Source organism: Lissotriton vulgaris, chromosome 9 (genome assembly GCF_964263255.1).
Source record: "Lissotriton vulgaris chromosome 9, aLisVul1.2, whole genome shotgun sequence".
Classification (NCBI taxonomy): domain Eukaryota; kingdom Metazoa; phylum Chordata; class Amphibia; order Caudata; family Salamandridae; genus Lissotriton; species Lissotriton vulgaris.
The window spans coordinates 738,933,502-738,950,460 of record NC_141697.1 but is presented as its reverse complement, the minus strand read 5'-3'; positions in this window follow the sequence as shown (position 1 = coordinate 738,950,460).

Here is a 16,959-nt window from a genome sequence, read left to right as displayed (position 1 = left end):
TGGAAGGATCAAGTTGGGCCTCAAAGTTCTTGCAAATGCTGGTGATATTATTCATGAAGAATAGGGACAGCTGTGTATGGAGGTCCTGAGTTGGGGCTATGCTAGTGGAACTTGGTAACGATATGTGAAGTTTTTCACTATGGCAAAGATTTTCTTGGTGCTGTTGGTGCTGTTTTCAAAGCAGTCACTAAAGGCAAACTATTTTGTGGCTCTAAGTGTGGAGTTTTAGGTGCTCTTATCAGTGTTGATCTGAATGTGTCTCCATCTACATTAAAGTTGCTTTCAGTTGCGTTTGGTGATTTGGAGCTCTAATGTGTACCAGTTTGCTTGTAGTCTGGTTCTCATGGCTTTGTTGGCTTTGAGATGAGCCAGTGTATCTACACAATCATTGATCCAGGTTTGAAGTTGGAGATGGATTTGGGGAGATTGTTGCTGTGTTGAGGCCAGTGGTGTAGGAGGTTAGAAGATCTGGAGGCTTCTGAGATATTGTTCCAGTCCCTTCATGAAGATTTGGTGATGGGTTTTCTAAGGTGGTGTAGGATGGGCATGCTGAACTTGAGGTAGGTGTGGTCGGACGAGGTGATCAGTGTGGAATTGTCTACTGTGATTTTGCTGAAGTTGGTGAAGATGGCGTGGAGTAGGTGTTGGGCAGCAAATGTGTGTCTTTCCACTTCCTGGGTGATTCCGAAGTTGGAGAAGTCCTTGAGGAGGCTGGTCATGCTGGGATGAATGTGGTCCTCCAGGTGGAAGTTGAGGTCACCAAAGAGGATGAAGGTGCTGGAATGTAGGATCAGGGGGGGGCAAAGAAATCTTCAATGGTGCTACCGAAGGTGGAACGTGGACCAGAAGGGAGGTAGATGAGGGCGATTATCATGGGTGTAGTTGGCTGTGATGATGTGTTTGTGCAAAGTCAGTTTGAGCCTGCTGAGCATACAGGAGAGCATGCTTATACATAGTGTTCATATTTAATAAGAATCACTCCAATCTCCTTTTGTTACAGAATGTTAAGTAAGGTTCACCCTTGAATGTTATGTTTCCGATGATGGTGCTCAAATTTGGTAATTGATAAATTGCGTTAGATAAATGCATAAAACAGGAATGAGTTAATTACCATAAACAGAAATGTGGGTTTGCTAGATGCATGAGTTGTGATGAAAATGCTCCTACCTGATATGGGAAATTAGAAAGTATTCTATAGTCTGCCATAAAAGGTGATCCACAGAGTTAGTTTCCAGATTAACTGTGCCATGATAAATGTATGCCTCAATACCCGCCTGTCTCAGCCGCGGTCAGTAGTGGGTGTACCTGCCGGGCGGTGACGTGGGGAGGGGAAGGGGCAGGGTGGGGGGCAGTAATCTATGGATTAGGGAGCTTTACAGGTAAGTAAACATATAAATCAATAAAACTAATTTCGTTGCGCGCACTGTATCGCTTTTGAGGATGCAGTGCACGCAACAAAAATTGTTTTATTTATATGTTTACTTACCTGTAAAGCTCCATAGTCCATAGATTACTACGCCTCCCCCTCCCCACATCACCGCCCTGCAGTTACTCCCACTACCGACCGTGGCTGGCCTGTCTCCTGACTACATGATGCAGCAGTGCACTCTCCCTTACCCAGTGGACTACAGTCGGCCAGCCCAGGCTGCTTGGAAATAATTCTCCGTGGTGACCAATAATTTAGCTCCTGTGCCTCCTGACAGAGTGGGCTTCATGGACTTGTCTGTGCACCATCATGCCTTACACGTTTTGCTTTTGGACTTGCTGCATTGCTTTTAGTTAACACATAAGTTTGAAATCTTTGGTTAGCTAGTGTGCCACCCCGCTGGTGTTTTGCTGCTTCTTTCTGTCTCTGCATCCAGATACATAAGTCAACAAGTAACATTTCACCTACAGCAGTAAAATCTTATGACGGTACCACCGTTGGAGTCTTGTGCTTTTCTAAACCTGAAGTATACTTGCCTGTGAAACCAATTCATGTCATGGCGTGTGTATCCAAATTGCAACCTGCCTTCAGGCCCTTAACATGGCGCTAGATGTGTGGAAATGCAGTTTTTTCACTTTTTTAAGCAAAGGGTTGATAACACGTACAAAACTTTTGGGTGTATGGAATTAACGGGCGTTCATATAGTAATTATCACTTAATATCCCTTAGTAAGGCAATTAGTCTGGTGCATCCAAAATTTGGGAAGAGAGCACCCTTCTTCCCTAAACTCAATCAGAGATTGAAAAAGCTTTGAACAATAGTTTTTGGAGCACACATACACAATTTAAAGTCTCAGTTCTGTAAATATCACAAAAAATCCACAAAGGTTAACAGTGGGGCTCTTGTAGTTCTTTTCTTTATTTCCATCACAATCCAATCCCTTTGTGCCAACGCGTTTCGCCGTGGTAGGGTTTACCTACGGCTTCTTCAGGGCTTGAAACAATACAGAATGTACATTTGTAATATACAAAAATAAAGCACTTTGAAATTGTGCTAATAGAGCCCACAGAATTGCAACCAAGTACAAAGGAACTAGTCAAAGTATACAGTGTAAAGTGGCAAAGTCTTTTCTTTTTACCAAATATTACCATACAATGCAAAAGCATCATTCAAATTAATTTATAAACATCCAGGTAAATCTTTAACATCTAGTGTAAGGTGACAGCGTTAAAATTTATCCGTTTACTGAAACCTAAATCGACCAAAGTGTGTTTATATTTAAGTAACCCATGTGTAGGTAATAAAAATTATAATAAACTTTAGTAAAATAATTTTAATTACCTTTAATATATTAAAAATAATTGCATTTAATATTTAAATTGAGTTCATGGTGCTGTAGCATTTTTGTATTTTTTCATACATTTAAAATACATGTTCAAAAAGAATTTACAATAATATTTCAAATAAAAGTATGTATAGAAAGTTTAAAAACTTTTTTAAACATTTCCCTATACTTTGCCACATGAACATCTCTATCACCGGGGTTTATCTGAAATAAGAGTCTTAAACACGATGGTAGTTGTGTACATGGTAGTGGTGGTAATGAAACTGTCAGTATCAAATACTATTGTGGTCCTTTGAGTTGCATTGCTGTTTGCAATATGGGTGCTGAGAAGTGTTGTGGTTATAGTGTGGATACAGATTGTGATCACAGTACCACAAACCATGACAATTTAGCTGTGTGGATACCTCCAGGAATAATGTTTTGCAGTGTATACAGAACACAATGGGCTACTGTTGTTGCCAGATTCAGTTCTGCAACAACTCAATGTAATGTTGACACTGGTTGGTCGGTTAAATGCCAGGCAGAGGTGTGTTTCGGTATTAGAACCTTTGCTGTAGCCCGAGCCTTTGCTGTAGCCGAGCTGTAGCCTGACGTGCATCAACGCCCGTACGCCTTGTTATGCTTGTGCCCACCCACCTGCAGCATTGAACGTGGACGCCAGCGTTCTGTAAACTGATATCGACATATTTGCCAGAATCAACCTAAGAAAATAAAAAGATTCTATTTTTACGTCAGTCATCGACTCCAAGACCTATGAAGCCCGGGGAAAGGATTCTTGCGAAGGCTTGGTGCGAACCCTGTGGGCAGGGCAGTGCAATATCCTTCAGTTCCCCAGAGGGGGGGCCTTTGAAGTAGAGAAGCCATAAAGCTGCATCTAAAGCCGAAGTATACCATTAGAGACTGGATTACCTGCAAAACTCGGCAAATCAGGCATGAATGAATGAATACCTTCTTCTATAGCGCATGGCTACTCTTGAGCATCCCAGCGCTGTAAGACCAAGGGAACAGGAAGACACTATTGAAACAAGTGTGTCTTTAAACGCTTCCTGAAAGCGAGATGATTGGACTCATGCCTGATGTTATCTGGGAGTGCGTTCCATTCTTTAGCTGCATGCACAGAGAGCCGGCGGCCACCCATCCGCGCCAGCTTTATCCTGGGAACCACCAGCAAGTTCCGCTGGTTGGATCTCAGAGATCTCACTGATCGATGGCGACAGAAGAGGGGATCCAGAATCGGCGGTCCAGCGCCATAGATGGACTTATGCGCCAAGCACAATGTTTTGAAAGTAATCCTTCCCTTGATGGGCAGCCAGTGGAGGTGTTGAAGTGCGGCTTTCGCTGAGCATCTTTTGGGGACTTTCATGAGCAGCCGAGCGGCACAGTTCTGCACAGATTGCAGAACTTTTATGGTGCCGACTGGAGCTCCCATATAGACGGCGTTTGCATAATCCAGCCGCGACAAGATCAGCGACTGGACCAACAATCGCCAGTCATAGGCATAAGCGCCTATGACTGGCTACAAAATCTAGGATTAAAAAGCCTAGCATTTTAGGTTTGAAGAAGATTGGCGGAAGCTGCAAACTGCAAAATTGGGTGGTGCGGCGACAGGAGAGGTCAAAACATACAGGCTTACAGGCAAACAAGCACAGCAGAGGTAAGCGGAAGTGTGGCATTTAAGAAATTCTTTCTCAGTGTCATTTGAGCTGCAACTAAGCAGAGTAAGCTAATCTAAACACTGTAAAAGTGCAGTAGGTGACCTTAGAGAAGTGTAAGGAAAAAGGGTTGATAGTAGCGGTGATGGCACCTGGCAGAGGCAAATTGCGTAACGACACTGGCCAGTCAACAGACTCCACAATAAGAAATGACCCAGTTGATGAGGCTAAGGCAGCCTCAAAAGGAAAAGTAAAAAAGTTGTGTTGCCAGACCAACAGCAGAATAACCCAGGAACTCCTCTGCAAAAATAAAAGGGAGGAGGGCAGCCCCTTATAACCCTATCAAGAACTTTGTGAGCAAACACTAAAAAAGAAAAGAGACTATGCCAATTCCAGGTATAAGTGCGGAGGAGCAGCAACAAAAAGTCCAAATCGAGGTCAGGTTAGACTGCCCACTCCTGCCAGATATAGACCTCGCTATTACTACCAACAGATCATTATTATACCAAATCGGCCTTACTTACGTCTTCATCAAGACGTCTATTCATTCACCAGACAGGCGGAAGCCCACATCAACAGAAAGAGAAGGTGGGACCTGTAGAGTATAGCATCTAAGGATTGGTGAGTAACGAGTCCAATCAGGAGGGGCAGAAGGAAAGCCCCGAGTGAAACCTGAAAAGTGTGAGTGTGGAAAATGTAAGCAGAGTATTTGACTCTACCCCCAACCTAGAGATTTCAGCGACCTCTTCTTCAACTAAGTTGGATGTGATGGTCATTCTGCAAAAGACTCTACAAGGTCTGTTGGAAATATCCATGATGAATAAGAATATCCTGATATCTCAAAAAGAACAGCTACAGTTAATTGTGGGCTAGTTGAAACAAATTTGAAAATGTATGCCATTTACAGTTAGACCAGTAGGAAGTGAATATATAAACAAGGAGCTGGGAGAGCAACCTACACATATAGTAGGGGGTCACAGTGTATACGTCTCAAAGTGCCTGGTGTTTGTAAAGAAATCTGGGGAGGCAACCAGTTACAGACAATATATACCTAGTGCGAGAAGGCTGGTTAAGAACATAAAAGGGAAGTAGAAATCATTAGGAAAAAAATGTGCCAATGTTAGGGCTAGGATTAAGAAATTAGAAAATCGAGGTATAAAAAAGACTCCTCAGAAAACTCAGGAAAAGCTAAAGCCTAGAATGAAGGATGAAAATGAAAAAGGAAAGAAAATACAATTAAGATCAGAAACAGATGAAAGAAGAGAGCTGGACATTAGAGACCCAAGTAGACTGCGAATAGGGAAAGATAATTGGTTGGAGCAAGGAATGATTAGTGGGAACTCAACTGCATGGTGGAGGGAAATGAAAAAGGGAAGCACAGAAAAAAGAAAAGAAAAGGAGAATAAAGAGGGGAAAAGTCTATGGTTGTACTTGGAAGCATTAAACTATAGGGATGGGGGTAAGAGATTAAGGAAATGACACCCCTTAAGTCTATCACAGCTATTTCTAACCTTCTCTAAATATGGGGCGCTAGAGGGCGCACTGCGGAATGGCTGGCTAGTGTGTCAGCTCCGCCGGACGGGTGCGAAACTAGCGACTTTTCGCCCTTCTAAACCGCTGCTACCGCCGAGACACGGACAGTTTCCAGCGTCGGAACGTACAACCAACACCGTTATGGCAAATTTATGAAGGAATACGGACCGCGGACCGTTATTTGAGCGGAAAGAAGCAACATCGCCGGCACTGACTCCAAAATGGCCGCGACCGGCACCAGTCGACATCGAGATTGAAAGCAGAGCGGGCGATGGTACGAGTACTTGAACACCAGGGACGCAAAGGATTCAAGGTACTGGCCCCTCTATGAGGCCGTCAAGCAACGGGAGACTGCTACCACAACGAAAAACACGGTATATCGCCGTGCGTTCCAGCGGCGACAAGATGGCGGATGCGCTGGAACGCATATGAACTGCGGCAACGGCCACCCACAGAGCGGGAGAAACAGATCATCTCTGCTCGAATGGGTGGTTGCGGACACTGCCGGAGACACCAGCAAGGACAGCGCTTCGTGATCCCCGACACAGTGTGCCAGCAGCTCTGAATGTACGAGGAGGCGAATGATGCACGCCTGCACTGGAAAGGCGACACGCACCGGTGGCTGGCGAGGTTAATCGGCGCCGAGGGGGATCTACAGCCCCGGCGGCGCTGCGACTGTTGAGGTCTCTGGTGGGGTGCCTGCTGCCACAACGCTAAACGCATTCCCTCCCAGCGATAGGGGCCGATGAATAGACGTACCCCGAAGTGGGCAACCGCGACGCCAGCACGTAGCACTGCTCCGACGGCCTCAACTCCATCTGTCGGTAGCCCGAGGACGAACGGACACTCCTCGCCTTTGCAGCCAAGGGACATGGGGAAGCCGGAGAAGCAGCAGTCCAAGCTCCCCTTCGAAACGAGAAAACAACCTAAGAACACAGCAACAACCCCAGAAGTGGAGGGCGACGGAGAGATGGCAGAAGGGTCGGCCATGGAATCGGTGCTACGGGCCATCCAGCAGAGCCTGCAGGAAATGAATGGCAAACTGGACAATGTAATGCAGAGGGTAGACAACATGGCAGCAAAAATCGAGAAACATGACGAGCGGATTGTTGAAGCGGAGCAGAGGATTTCCAGGGTGGAGGATGAGCACAAAACCACATCGAAAGTGTGCGGGGGCCTGGAGAAAACGGTGGAGACCCTGGGCGCTAAGGTGGAGGACCAAGAGGCCAGGTCCAGGCGAAACAACATCTGAATATCGGGCCTGCCGGAATCCACCAACACTGGAAAAATGGAAACCTTTGTTGAAACGCTCCTAAAAGAGATCTTTGACGCTGACAAATTGTCTCCAGTGTTTTTGATTGAACGTGCACACCGCTCACTGGCACCCGTACCGAAACCAGGGGCTGCCCCGCGGATGATCATAGCCCGCGTGCTCAATTACAGAGACAGGGACACGGTGCTGCGGCTCGCCAGGGAAATGGGTAAAATCGCCTATCAGGGGAACACCTTGGAGTTCTATCCTGACCACACCATGGCGGTGCAACTGGCGCGGAAGGAGTTTGCTCCGGTGAAGAAAAAACTGCGAGACCTCGGACTGGAGTACGCCATGCTGTACCCTGCAAAACTTAAAATCACGAATATGGGGAAACCCGTTATCCTACAGACGGTACAAGCTGCACACGACTTTATCAATAAGCAGGGGAAGCGACGGAAAGCTCAGGAACAAGATGCGTCGACGAGTGATGTGGAATAACAGGAGGAACTGGGAACATTGCTAAGTTACTCTTCGAACTTTAAAGGAGCAACGTGGGCCTGCCGGCGCCGAGACCTGACACGTTGACCTGCTCAATGGCGCGAAGATGGCGCCCGGTCTAGCCTGATGACTGAAGACGCTTCCGAAGGCAGGCCGCACGCACTATCTTTCACAACGGTGTGCTTCAGGAAGGGCTTTCACGCAGTGAGTATCCAGAGTCATAGCAGTGGTGCACTTTGAACCCCTGAATGACCTTTGTGTTCCTTGTACATTTGCACCGGCGAGCCCCTTGCGCAAGACATTTGTGGACCATAGGCACGAACTGCTGCTGTACTGGGTGCTGGAATAAGATGAATGTTGCTGATCTGATTTGTACTGCGTACTACTATTATCTCACTCTGGCGGTTGGAGAGGGAAGGGATGAATAGTATGAACATTACATAGGAGATGTCGTAAGCATCTGTCCACGTCCACTATGTGGATGGAGATGTGTGAACCTGGCGACACCCCCAGGCGGGTGCGCCCCAATCTCAGGTTTAATGTATGTTTACAGTTTGTTAAGGGATGGCTTCGGCAATGTTCGGGTGCTAAAGTGGGTGGGGGGTGGTTGGGGATCTCAAGGTTACTCGAGCTACAAACTCTGTGTCTGAGAAGCATGGCGACCTCCTTAGCCATACGCTACTATGCAAGTGCTCAACTCCATGGCTTCACACTAATGTTGATTTTACCGTGTAAACTGCGGTGTTTGATGGACGCCTCCTGCCTGATGCCGGAGGTGCGTCCACTGGGGACTAGAGTCATGACTGCTAATGCAAATGTCGAGAATTAGTACATTGAATTTCCTCACGTGGAATGTACGAGGGCTGGGCAGCCCGAAAAAGATCAGGCAAATGTTCGCATATTTTGACAGACTACATGTAGACATAGTTTTCTTGCAAGAAACACATGACACGCAACGGCACATCGCTTGGAAAGACAGAATAATTAGGAACTGGGTTAACTAAAGGACAAGACCTGACATGAGGCAGCAATAACTATAAGTGAACACCGTGCATGGTACAAAAATATATAAGTTTTATTTTATTAAATTGAAGCGGTTTCTTTGTGGTTAAAATACAAACATTTTTTCTGTTGTTTTAAGTTTTTCTGTGTGTATGCCTCCACTATACATGTGATGGTAAATCTACATATATACAGTAATATACGATTTTGTTCATGGTACAGTTCAATACATTTCAATGACATTCGTTATTTAGGAACTGTATGGAAGCTTATTTAGACACACTAATCGTTGTAATTTAAAAACATGGCTAGATGTAACAACTACGCGCGTTTCGGCTGAGGGCCTTCATCAGGAAGCCATGCAAATATCCAAATGAACCTTAGTGGAGATAGTGCAGGTTCTCACGGAGACAAAGGTCAGAATAGTCCGGGATGTGAGACTAACTGCCTGGAAGTGCTGTCTTAAATTGCCATATTGGATTTGACAGACTAGTTGTTCGTGTAAATGGTCCTTGGAGGAATGCGGAGAGTCCTTCGTGGGTGAAATTGCTGGTTGTCACAGATGCAGTGCTCTCATCGATTAAATAGTATCGGGGGAGCCTGTGGTAGAGGTTCCGCTTGCCTTTCTGAGGTGGGGTTTTCTGATATCTGTGAATCCGGCCAAGGTTGAGAACTGTCAAATTAGTCCTACGTAGATGGATGAGCTGCAAACTACTGTGCGGATGCCGTCATCGAGGGAAATGATACGGAAGAGATCTGTTAAATTATGTCCGCTTGCCTTCCAATCTGGGGTGCTGTAGGCGTCTATAGTAACGCTGGCATTTTGCGGGACGGAAGCCGTCATGGCGGTACTAGCACGGAAGAAATCTGATACAGAGTTTCCGGTTGCCTTCCGATGGGGGAGTCTGTCGATGTCTCTGTGTATGAGACCAGGCACATCCACACTGGGAAATAGATGGGCGGAATCGGTGTCCAGCTCGAACTACTCAACTTACTCTAGAGGGGTCAGTATTCTGATACGAAAAGGGACACACTTTGTGATCACGAGCATACATAGAGACACGGAGGGTAGAAGTGTGCTGGTGGCGGGTAAGGTCAGAGGCCAGAGGATCCTGTTAGTGAACACTTATGGCCCCAACGTCGATGACCCGGGTTTTTTCAGAAAGGTGTGGCAGGACATTGTGGATATGCAGATAGATCACGTACTGTGGGGTGGCGATTTTAATGTGACACAGCAAGACGCACTCGATAGGGCCGCACATACCTCGGAACAACATGGCAATGCACGACACATGCTGCTGGACGCTTTGGAGGATCTCCGACTAGCGGACATATGGAGGGCAGGTAACCCGGGAGTGACAGCTGCGACGCACATTAATGCAGCGAACAATAGCTGGTCCAGACTGGACTATTGGTTGGAACACAGGAGGTAATCACATGGGTTGCACACGTCAAACATATGCAGAGAACTCTATCAGATCACAATCCAGTGCTGCTACAGATTGTAGTTCCACAGTATGAGCCCCCGCCCTTCACCTGGCGCTTTAACGCGGCTGCGCTGCGGGACCCCTTGTATGTCACTTCAATACACACGGCGATAGTGGATTACTTTGCACTAAACTGCCCGACCACTGAAGATCCATGTCTCCTCTGGGAAGCCTTTAAGGCTACGATCAGGGGGGTCTGTATCAGTACAACCTCGGGTATCCTGAAGGATATCCGACAACAATTGCGCACACGAGAAGACGCCATACATACCCTTGAACAGGTATACACGCACACAGGTGACACTAAAGTGCTGGGGGAGATTCAGGTCCTCTTGGCGTTAGACGAACTTAAATATGTCACTAAACGGGCGACTGCAAGGCGATATGGGGAGAGGGGAAGGCCGGGCAAGGCACTTGCTGACAAAATATGCTCAGGGAGAGTGCCCCTAAATATAACATCCATTTGTACTCCCGATGGGAAGGTTGTGGGTGACATTAAAGGGATCACAAAAGAATTCATAACACATTATGGTGCCCTATATACTACGCGCCCCTCGCCCCCACAAGGAGACTTGCTCGCCTATATGGAGGACATTGAGCTGGCGTGGCTGGCAGATGGCCATAGGGCGTACCTGGCGAGGCCCGTTACGGTGGAAGAGGTCACAGATACTATTAAGCGGTTACCCAACAATAAGGCGCCGGGTCCAGATGGGTTCGTGACGGAATTCTATAAAGAGTTTGCGGACCTACTCGCCCCACACTTAGTCAGGCTGTACGGAGCGGCACAGGAGGCCCAGACTCTGCCGGACTCTATGAGAGAAGCATTGCTTATTGCGCTCCTCAAGCCGGGCAAAGATGTGGACAAATGCGACTCATATCGCCCCCTGTCCCTCTTAAACGTGGACACAAAAATAATCACAAGTTTACTAGCGGACAGACTAAAGCCACTTATGCCCCTCTTAATAAGACCGTATCAATCCGGCTTCATACCTGATAGGGCCACCACACATAACACACGCACACTATTTGCCCTGGCACACTATCTAGCTCCTGAAACAAAAGCTGTGGCAGTATTGTTAGATGCTGCTAAAGCGTTTGACACTATCGGATGGCCCTTCATACAAGCGGTTTTGATACGAATGGGGTTCCCCCTAATGTTTTTGGGCTGGATCTCCATGCTCTACACGAACTTGTCTGCACGCATCAGAATAAACAGGTATATTTCGGAACCCATTCGCATATGCCGAGGCACCAGGCAGGGCTGCCCGCTCTCGCCGATGCTTTTCGCATTAATCTTGGAGCCACTGGTTTGTAAAATCAGACAGCACCATCATTACTCGGCCATACAGATGCCAACACGCCCAATACACAGCTCACTATATGCTGACGACATGGTGTTATATGTCAAGAATCCGGAGCCTCACTTAAACCCGCTTTTAAGGGAATACATAAAATTTGGGCAACAGTCGGGGCTACAAATCAACTGGGACAAATCTCTCATCATACCCCTAACCGACAGCACGCACCCAACACCCCTAGATTACCCACTAGAATGGCAAGAGGAACCCACAAAATATCTAGGCGTCTGGTTCCACAGGGACCCTGAGTTAGTTATACGCACGAATTATGGGCGAGCTATAGCGTCCCTTGAAGACAAAATTAAAAGATGGAATAAACTTCCTTTGTCCCTGGCAGATCGGGCCGCGATTGTAAAAATGGTGCTCCTACCTAAATTCCTGTACTTATGTACATACAGTGAAGTAGTGTGGCTCACTGGTTAGAGGCGGCAGACCCGAGAGCAGAGGACGGCCCGGGACCAGGGTTCGATTCCCGGCGCGGCAGGTTTCTGGACCAGGGTCAGCGGACTCGATAATTCTCTCGCCTCGGTGCCCACTCTGATCAGCGATCACACTCGGCAACTCTGGGCATTAGCTTGCCTTATCTTCACTAACGGCCCCCCAGACCGCCGGGGATGCCTGGTCTCACCCTGGAGATACCCATTAAGGGACTATCTCTCAGGGAAGCCAGGAAGGGTTTCGCAGCGGTCGAAGCGCCAGGACGCCTACGGGTAGCAGTGCGCTATATAAATGCCTACACATTTACATTTACATATTTGAATAACATACCAATTAAACCTCCAGCCGCAGTATTCCGCAATATTAACACACTGGTACTTACCTTGCTCTGGGCCGGGAAGCAGGCGAGAATGGAATTACACACTATGACACTGCCATATGCTAAGGGAGGTTTCAAGGTGCCTGATTTCTATCTGTATTACTTATGCGCTCAGGCGCAATTCGCGCACTACTGGCACCACGAGATACCCTTTCTAACGCACGTGGCTGTGGAAGCTGGGGACGCTGATCCGATACCGCTGGCAAACATACTAACACACAAACGCCCCAGACTCCATGACCACGACATTAACCCCGTGAACACCACCACGGAAGCGTGGAGACTGATGGGAAAAGCGGCGGATGCTCTGCCGCTATACGCCCCTGCACTCCCACTGGCTCACCACCCTGATATTACAGTTACACAGGAAAAAGTTGGTATGGACCTATTGAAATGGTGTAATGGCTGGATTTTCTGTCTAGATGGGATCAGCCCCCAGGGGCCCCTGTGACCCAGCCAAAACGTACTCACCTTCCCTTCTTAGATCGTATTCACAATGAGTAGCTATACAGATAAATATACAGATTGCACCTAAGAATGGGGGAATGACAATATACATATATGGATTTTCTACAATATCTTATTCACATCAGTTGGCCTCGCGGTCACCCCGACCCAGACCGTTCTACCCTAGGGCAGATCTGACACACAATCCGGTGTGTCTACACACGGGCCTGCAGAACCCAATGCTCCCTTTTCCAAATCGTTCGCGATCCTGCGAAACATCCACGTCAGTGTCCCTCCTGACGCTCTCACTTATTTTAAGCCACAATCTGGTGGATTTACACGACGGTGTCCTTCCCGTCGCTCTCATTAACGCCGCATATCAACGACGACCACATTCCTATGAAACATTATTGGGACGATATCTCAGCAATCTACTTAGGATAAAACTAAAGTAATAACTTTGGATATGGATTCAGATTGTATAGTGTACTCCGTGCTCATGACATCAAAGGTCCACTCACTCCCTCTTTATTTGGTTACCATTCGTCTGATCGGGATTTCTCATCCGTTCGCCTAAATAGTGCCCAACTAGGAATAGCATTTACCAAGATTGAACACCAGCACCAGGTACACGATAATTCTATATGAATTAGGATATTTATTAACAATAAACATAAATCACATTACTATGCAACATTACATTTGCAAAGGGAATAAAAGATAAAGGTTAGAGTGCACATACTATAAGAATCGGTCGGACATCACCTGGTTAATGGGAAATCGGGACTCGGCAGTCATCTAGGCTCCTGTCTCGTCTCTGGGTCCTGGCTCGCCTTGCAGTCACCCTCAGCCGTCACAAGTACACGTCTGCACCGCTAGGCTCAACCTCGTCTGCTCTCCCTCAGGACCTCGGAACCTTGCTGTTTATTAACTACCGTCTCTCTCTCTCTGTATCAGTGCGCTCCGCGCCACTTCTCGTTCAGTCTATCTCAGAGAGTTTCGGTCTTAAATCTTTCTCCGACTTCAAGGATGGCGACTTGTCCACCATGAAAGTGAATAATAGCAGAGATGCTAACGGCTAGATGCCGCCTACGGACTGACTGACTCAAGACTAACACCTTCACTAATATCAAAGCCCGTTCCTTCATGGAAATTCACGGCCAGTAACCTGCCGCCCACCAAATTCTTGTACCTCCCCGTACCAAGGACACTTTCCCAGCCGGCCGGCCTGAAGTTGTGTCTTCGGAGTGGAGAAAAATACATTCCTTCGATAAGGGTCAGCCTGAACCGGTTCTCTCCAAGCGAACAACAGCTTAAAACTAAAACATTACACTTAACCTAGAAAGCCTTCTCGAGCTACCGGGCAAAAAGCAAAATGGAGTCTGTCTCGTTTAAGGCCTACGGGGCCCATAATATGCATAGCTCCATGAAAAACAGATCGGCATGTTAGCAAATGAGCGAATCATGACTAATACTTATATATCTAACCCCTCACTTAAATTCATAAGCCTTACTCTAAGGAAAATAACACGCAAATGCCTTTATGTATATAAGACAGGATCCCTGTCTATCGGCCTAATCCCTATGCTATGGGGGTGATAGGCTGGAGTCACTTCTCCATCATTCTCCTTCTCCAAAGAGCTAGCAAAAAGACTGCCATAACATTACACCCCTTGACTCCAGTCTATTAACCACAAACTAAATGGAACTAACGTCAGTAGACGAATAATATGAAACAAAACTAACCGATCTACGAGTCTTAGTAAGTCTAAAATATTGTAGCAGGGAAGGAATACACTGAATAAAGCAACAAATCGCTATAAGGATACAAACAGCAACAATAACCCCCCCCAAAATTTGTCGCATGAAATGCATGTCAGGGAGCCAATTAAAAAGCCAGTCAAAGAAACCCTGATCTATATGTTCTCTAATTTCTGCAGTCAAGTCGTGGAGTTTGTTAATGTGGGACTGGATATCTTTAGAATGGTCAGATAAATTAAAACAGCACAGACCTTCAAATTCAGAGCACTCATGCCCATGTTTTAACAACAAATAATCGATTGCAGCACGGTTTTGTAAAATAGCTCTACGTTCACCTTGGGAATCTAACAATAAATCTGATAAAACAGTAGATGTTTGGTTGATCGATTTGACCATCCAGCAGGCCATTTTGCTGATTGTTTTGGCATTATAAACGGCCAATGCAGGAACACCAATAATGGAAAAAGCTAAACCAAGATATTCTGATCTGGAATAAAGATGAACAGAGGAATCACAGTCTCCATGTAATGACATAGAATCTCGAACAATACGAGAATGGGAAGGGGGATGTGAAGAAAACATTAGCAAACTCAATCTAGTGATGGCACATGGGCCACCAGAAATATTCGCAGGAATATAGGGCCAAGATGAATTCCCGCAGGAAAAGAGCCATCCAGCTGGTAATAACATTGAACGGTAATGGCTAGTGGCTACAACTAAACTTTTACAGGTCATATTGTTTTTCACTGAAAGACATGAATTCGGAAGTCTTTTTAAACATAGCAAACGTTGATGAAATGAAAAAGTAGTAGCGGCCTGGAGTTTCAACCGCAGACATTCAGAGATGGCCTTAGGATTACAGGTCATCGGGCATTGGATACATTGAATACATGATGTAGAGTTTCAGTAGATGCAGGGACAGCAACCAAACAGGTCGATAAAATGTCAGTGACAGACTTCATGGGGGTAAGGCAAAAATGCGGAGAGTTCGTCACTCGCTTAGCGAGTGTGATCCAGAAATTTGAAGATTTCTGCCACGCAGATCGCGCGGCTCTTGTTATCCTATCACTCGGCGTCGGTGGATCCTCTCCTCTCCCGGCGTAGCAGGCCAAAAGGAGTCCAACGCTGACACATCCTGCAGCAGCAGTCCAAAGAATGATCTGAAAAAATACAAACACAGGCCTTAATCATTCTCGTAAGTAACATTTATCAGCTGGGACAGCTTCCCAGCCATCTTGCCCTGGCTTCATCACCAAAACGGTGTTGTCATGACCGGTCGCAATAATATCAGCCTGTTCAGGAGGATTTTTAGGCGATTGCACCCATATTTTAGCTCCAGGAAGATCAGATGATCCGAAGCCTTTTTGTCCTCGCACAGTTAGCAACGTTGGGGCAGAGCCTTTCTTGATCTCACCACTGAAGACAGGCATAATCAGTAATTGAGCAACACGATCAGACTTTTGGATGAACAAATCCGTCTCACTGCTATTAAGCAAGAGAACCTTAATCTCTCCCTGATAATCACTGTCGATCACTCCTCCGAGTACTTGTACACCTTTCAGGGCCAGGCCAGATCTAGGGGCAATTAATCCAAAACTACCGGCAGGTATAGAGACACCAATGCCAGTTTCAACAATGATTCGATCTTTTCCTGGGAAGTGTGCATCATTTAATGCATGCAGGTCGAGGCCTGCGGAACCTGGGGTTGCTCTACATGGAGCCATAGCACCGGGGGTAATTTCCCAATATGTGACAGTAGTTCCAACAGAATTAGGTTTCGCATCAACATGTGGAGGAAACAAACGCATCAAAGGAGATTCAGCATGCAACAAAGGACGATTGTTCAATATCAGTAAAGCTTGAAGTAGGACATCTCTCCACTGGCTGTAACGGTCATCAGTCAACTTGCGCAACTGTTCTTTCAACAAGCCATTCATTCTCTCAATCAGTCCCGAAGCTTGTGGATAATATGGAATATGAAACACCCAATCTATATTATTCTCCATACAGAATTCCTGCACCAATCTTCCACGAAAGTGGGATGCATTGTCTGATTGAATTTGGAATGGGACACCATAATACAAAATAATTAGCTCCAGGGTTTTAATTGTATTCACTTGGGTAGCATTCTTGCAAGGGAAAGCGACCAAAAGGCCACTATAAGTATCAACCACTGTACAAATGTATTGACAATTTCTGCTCATGGGAAGCGGACCAATATAATCAATCTGCCAAATTTGGGCGGGCAATTTACCTCGATGTAAGTGGCCTCGAACAATTTGAGGCACCTCTTTCTTTCTAGAATGCTGGCAAATGGGACAATGTAGAATGGCATCTTTAAGTAAAGAAGAGGGAATATGAATTCCTCTATCAGCAGC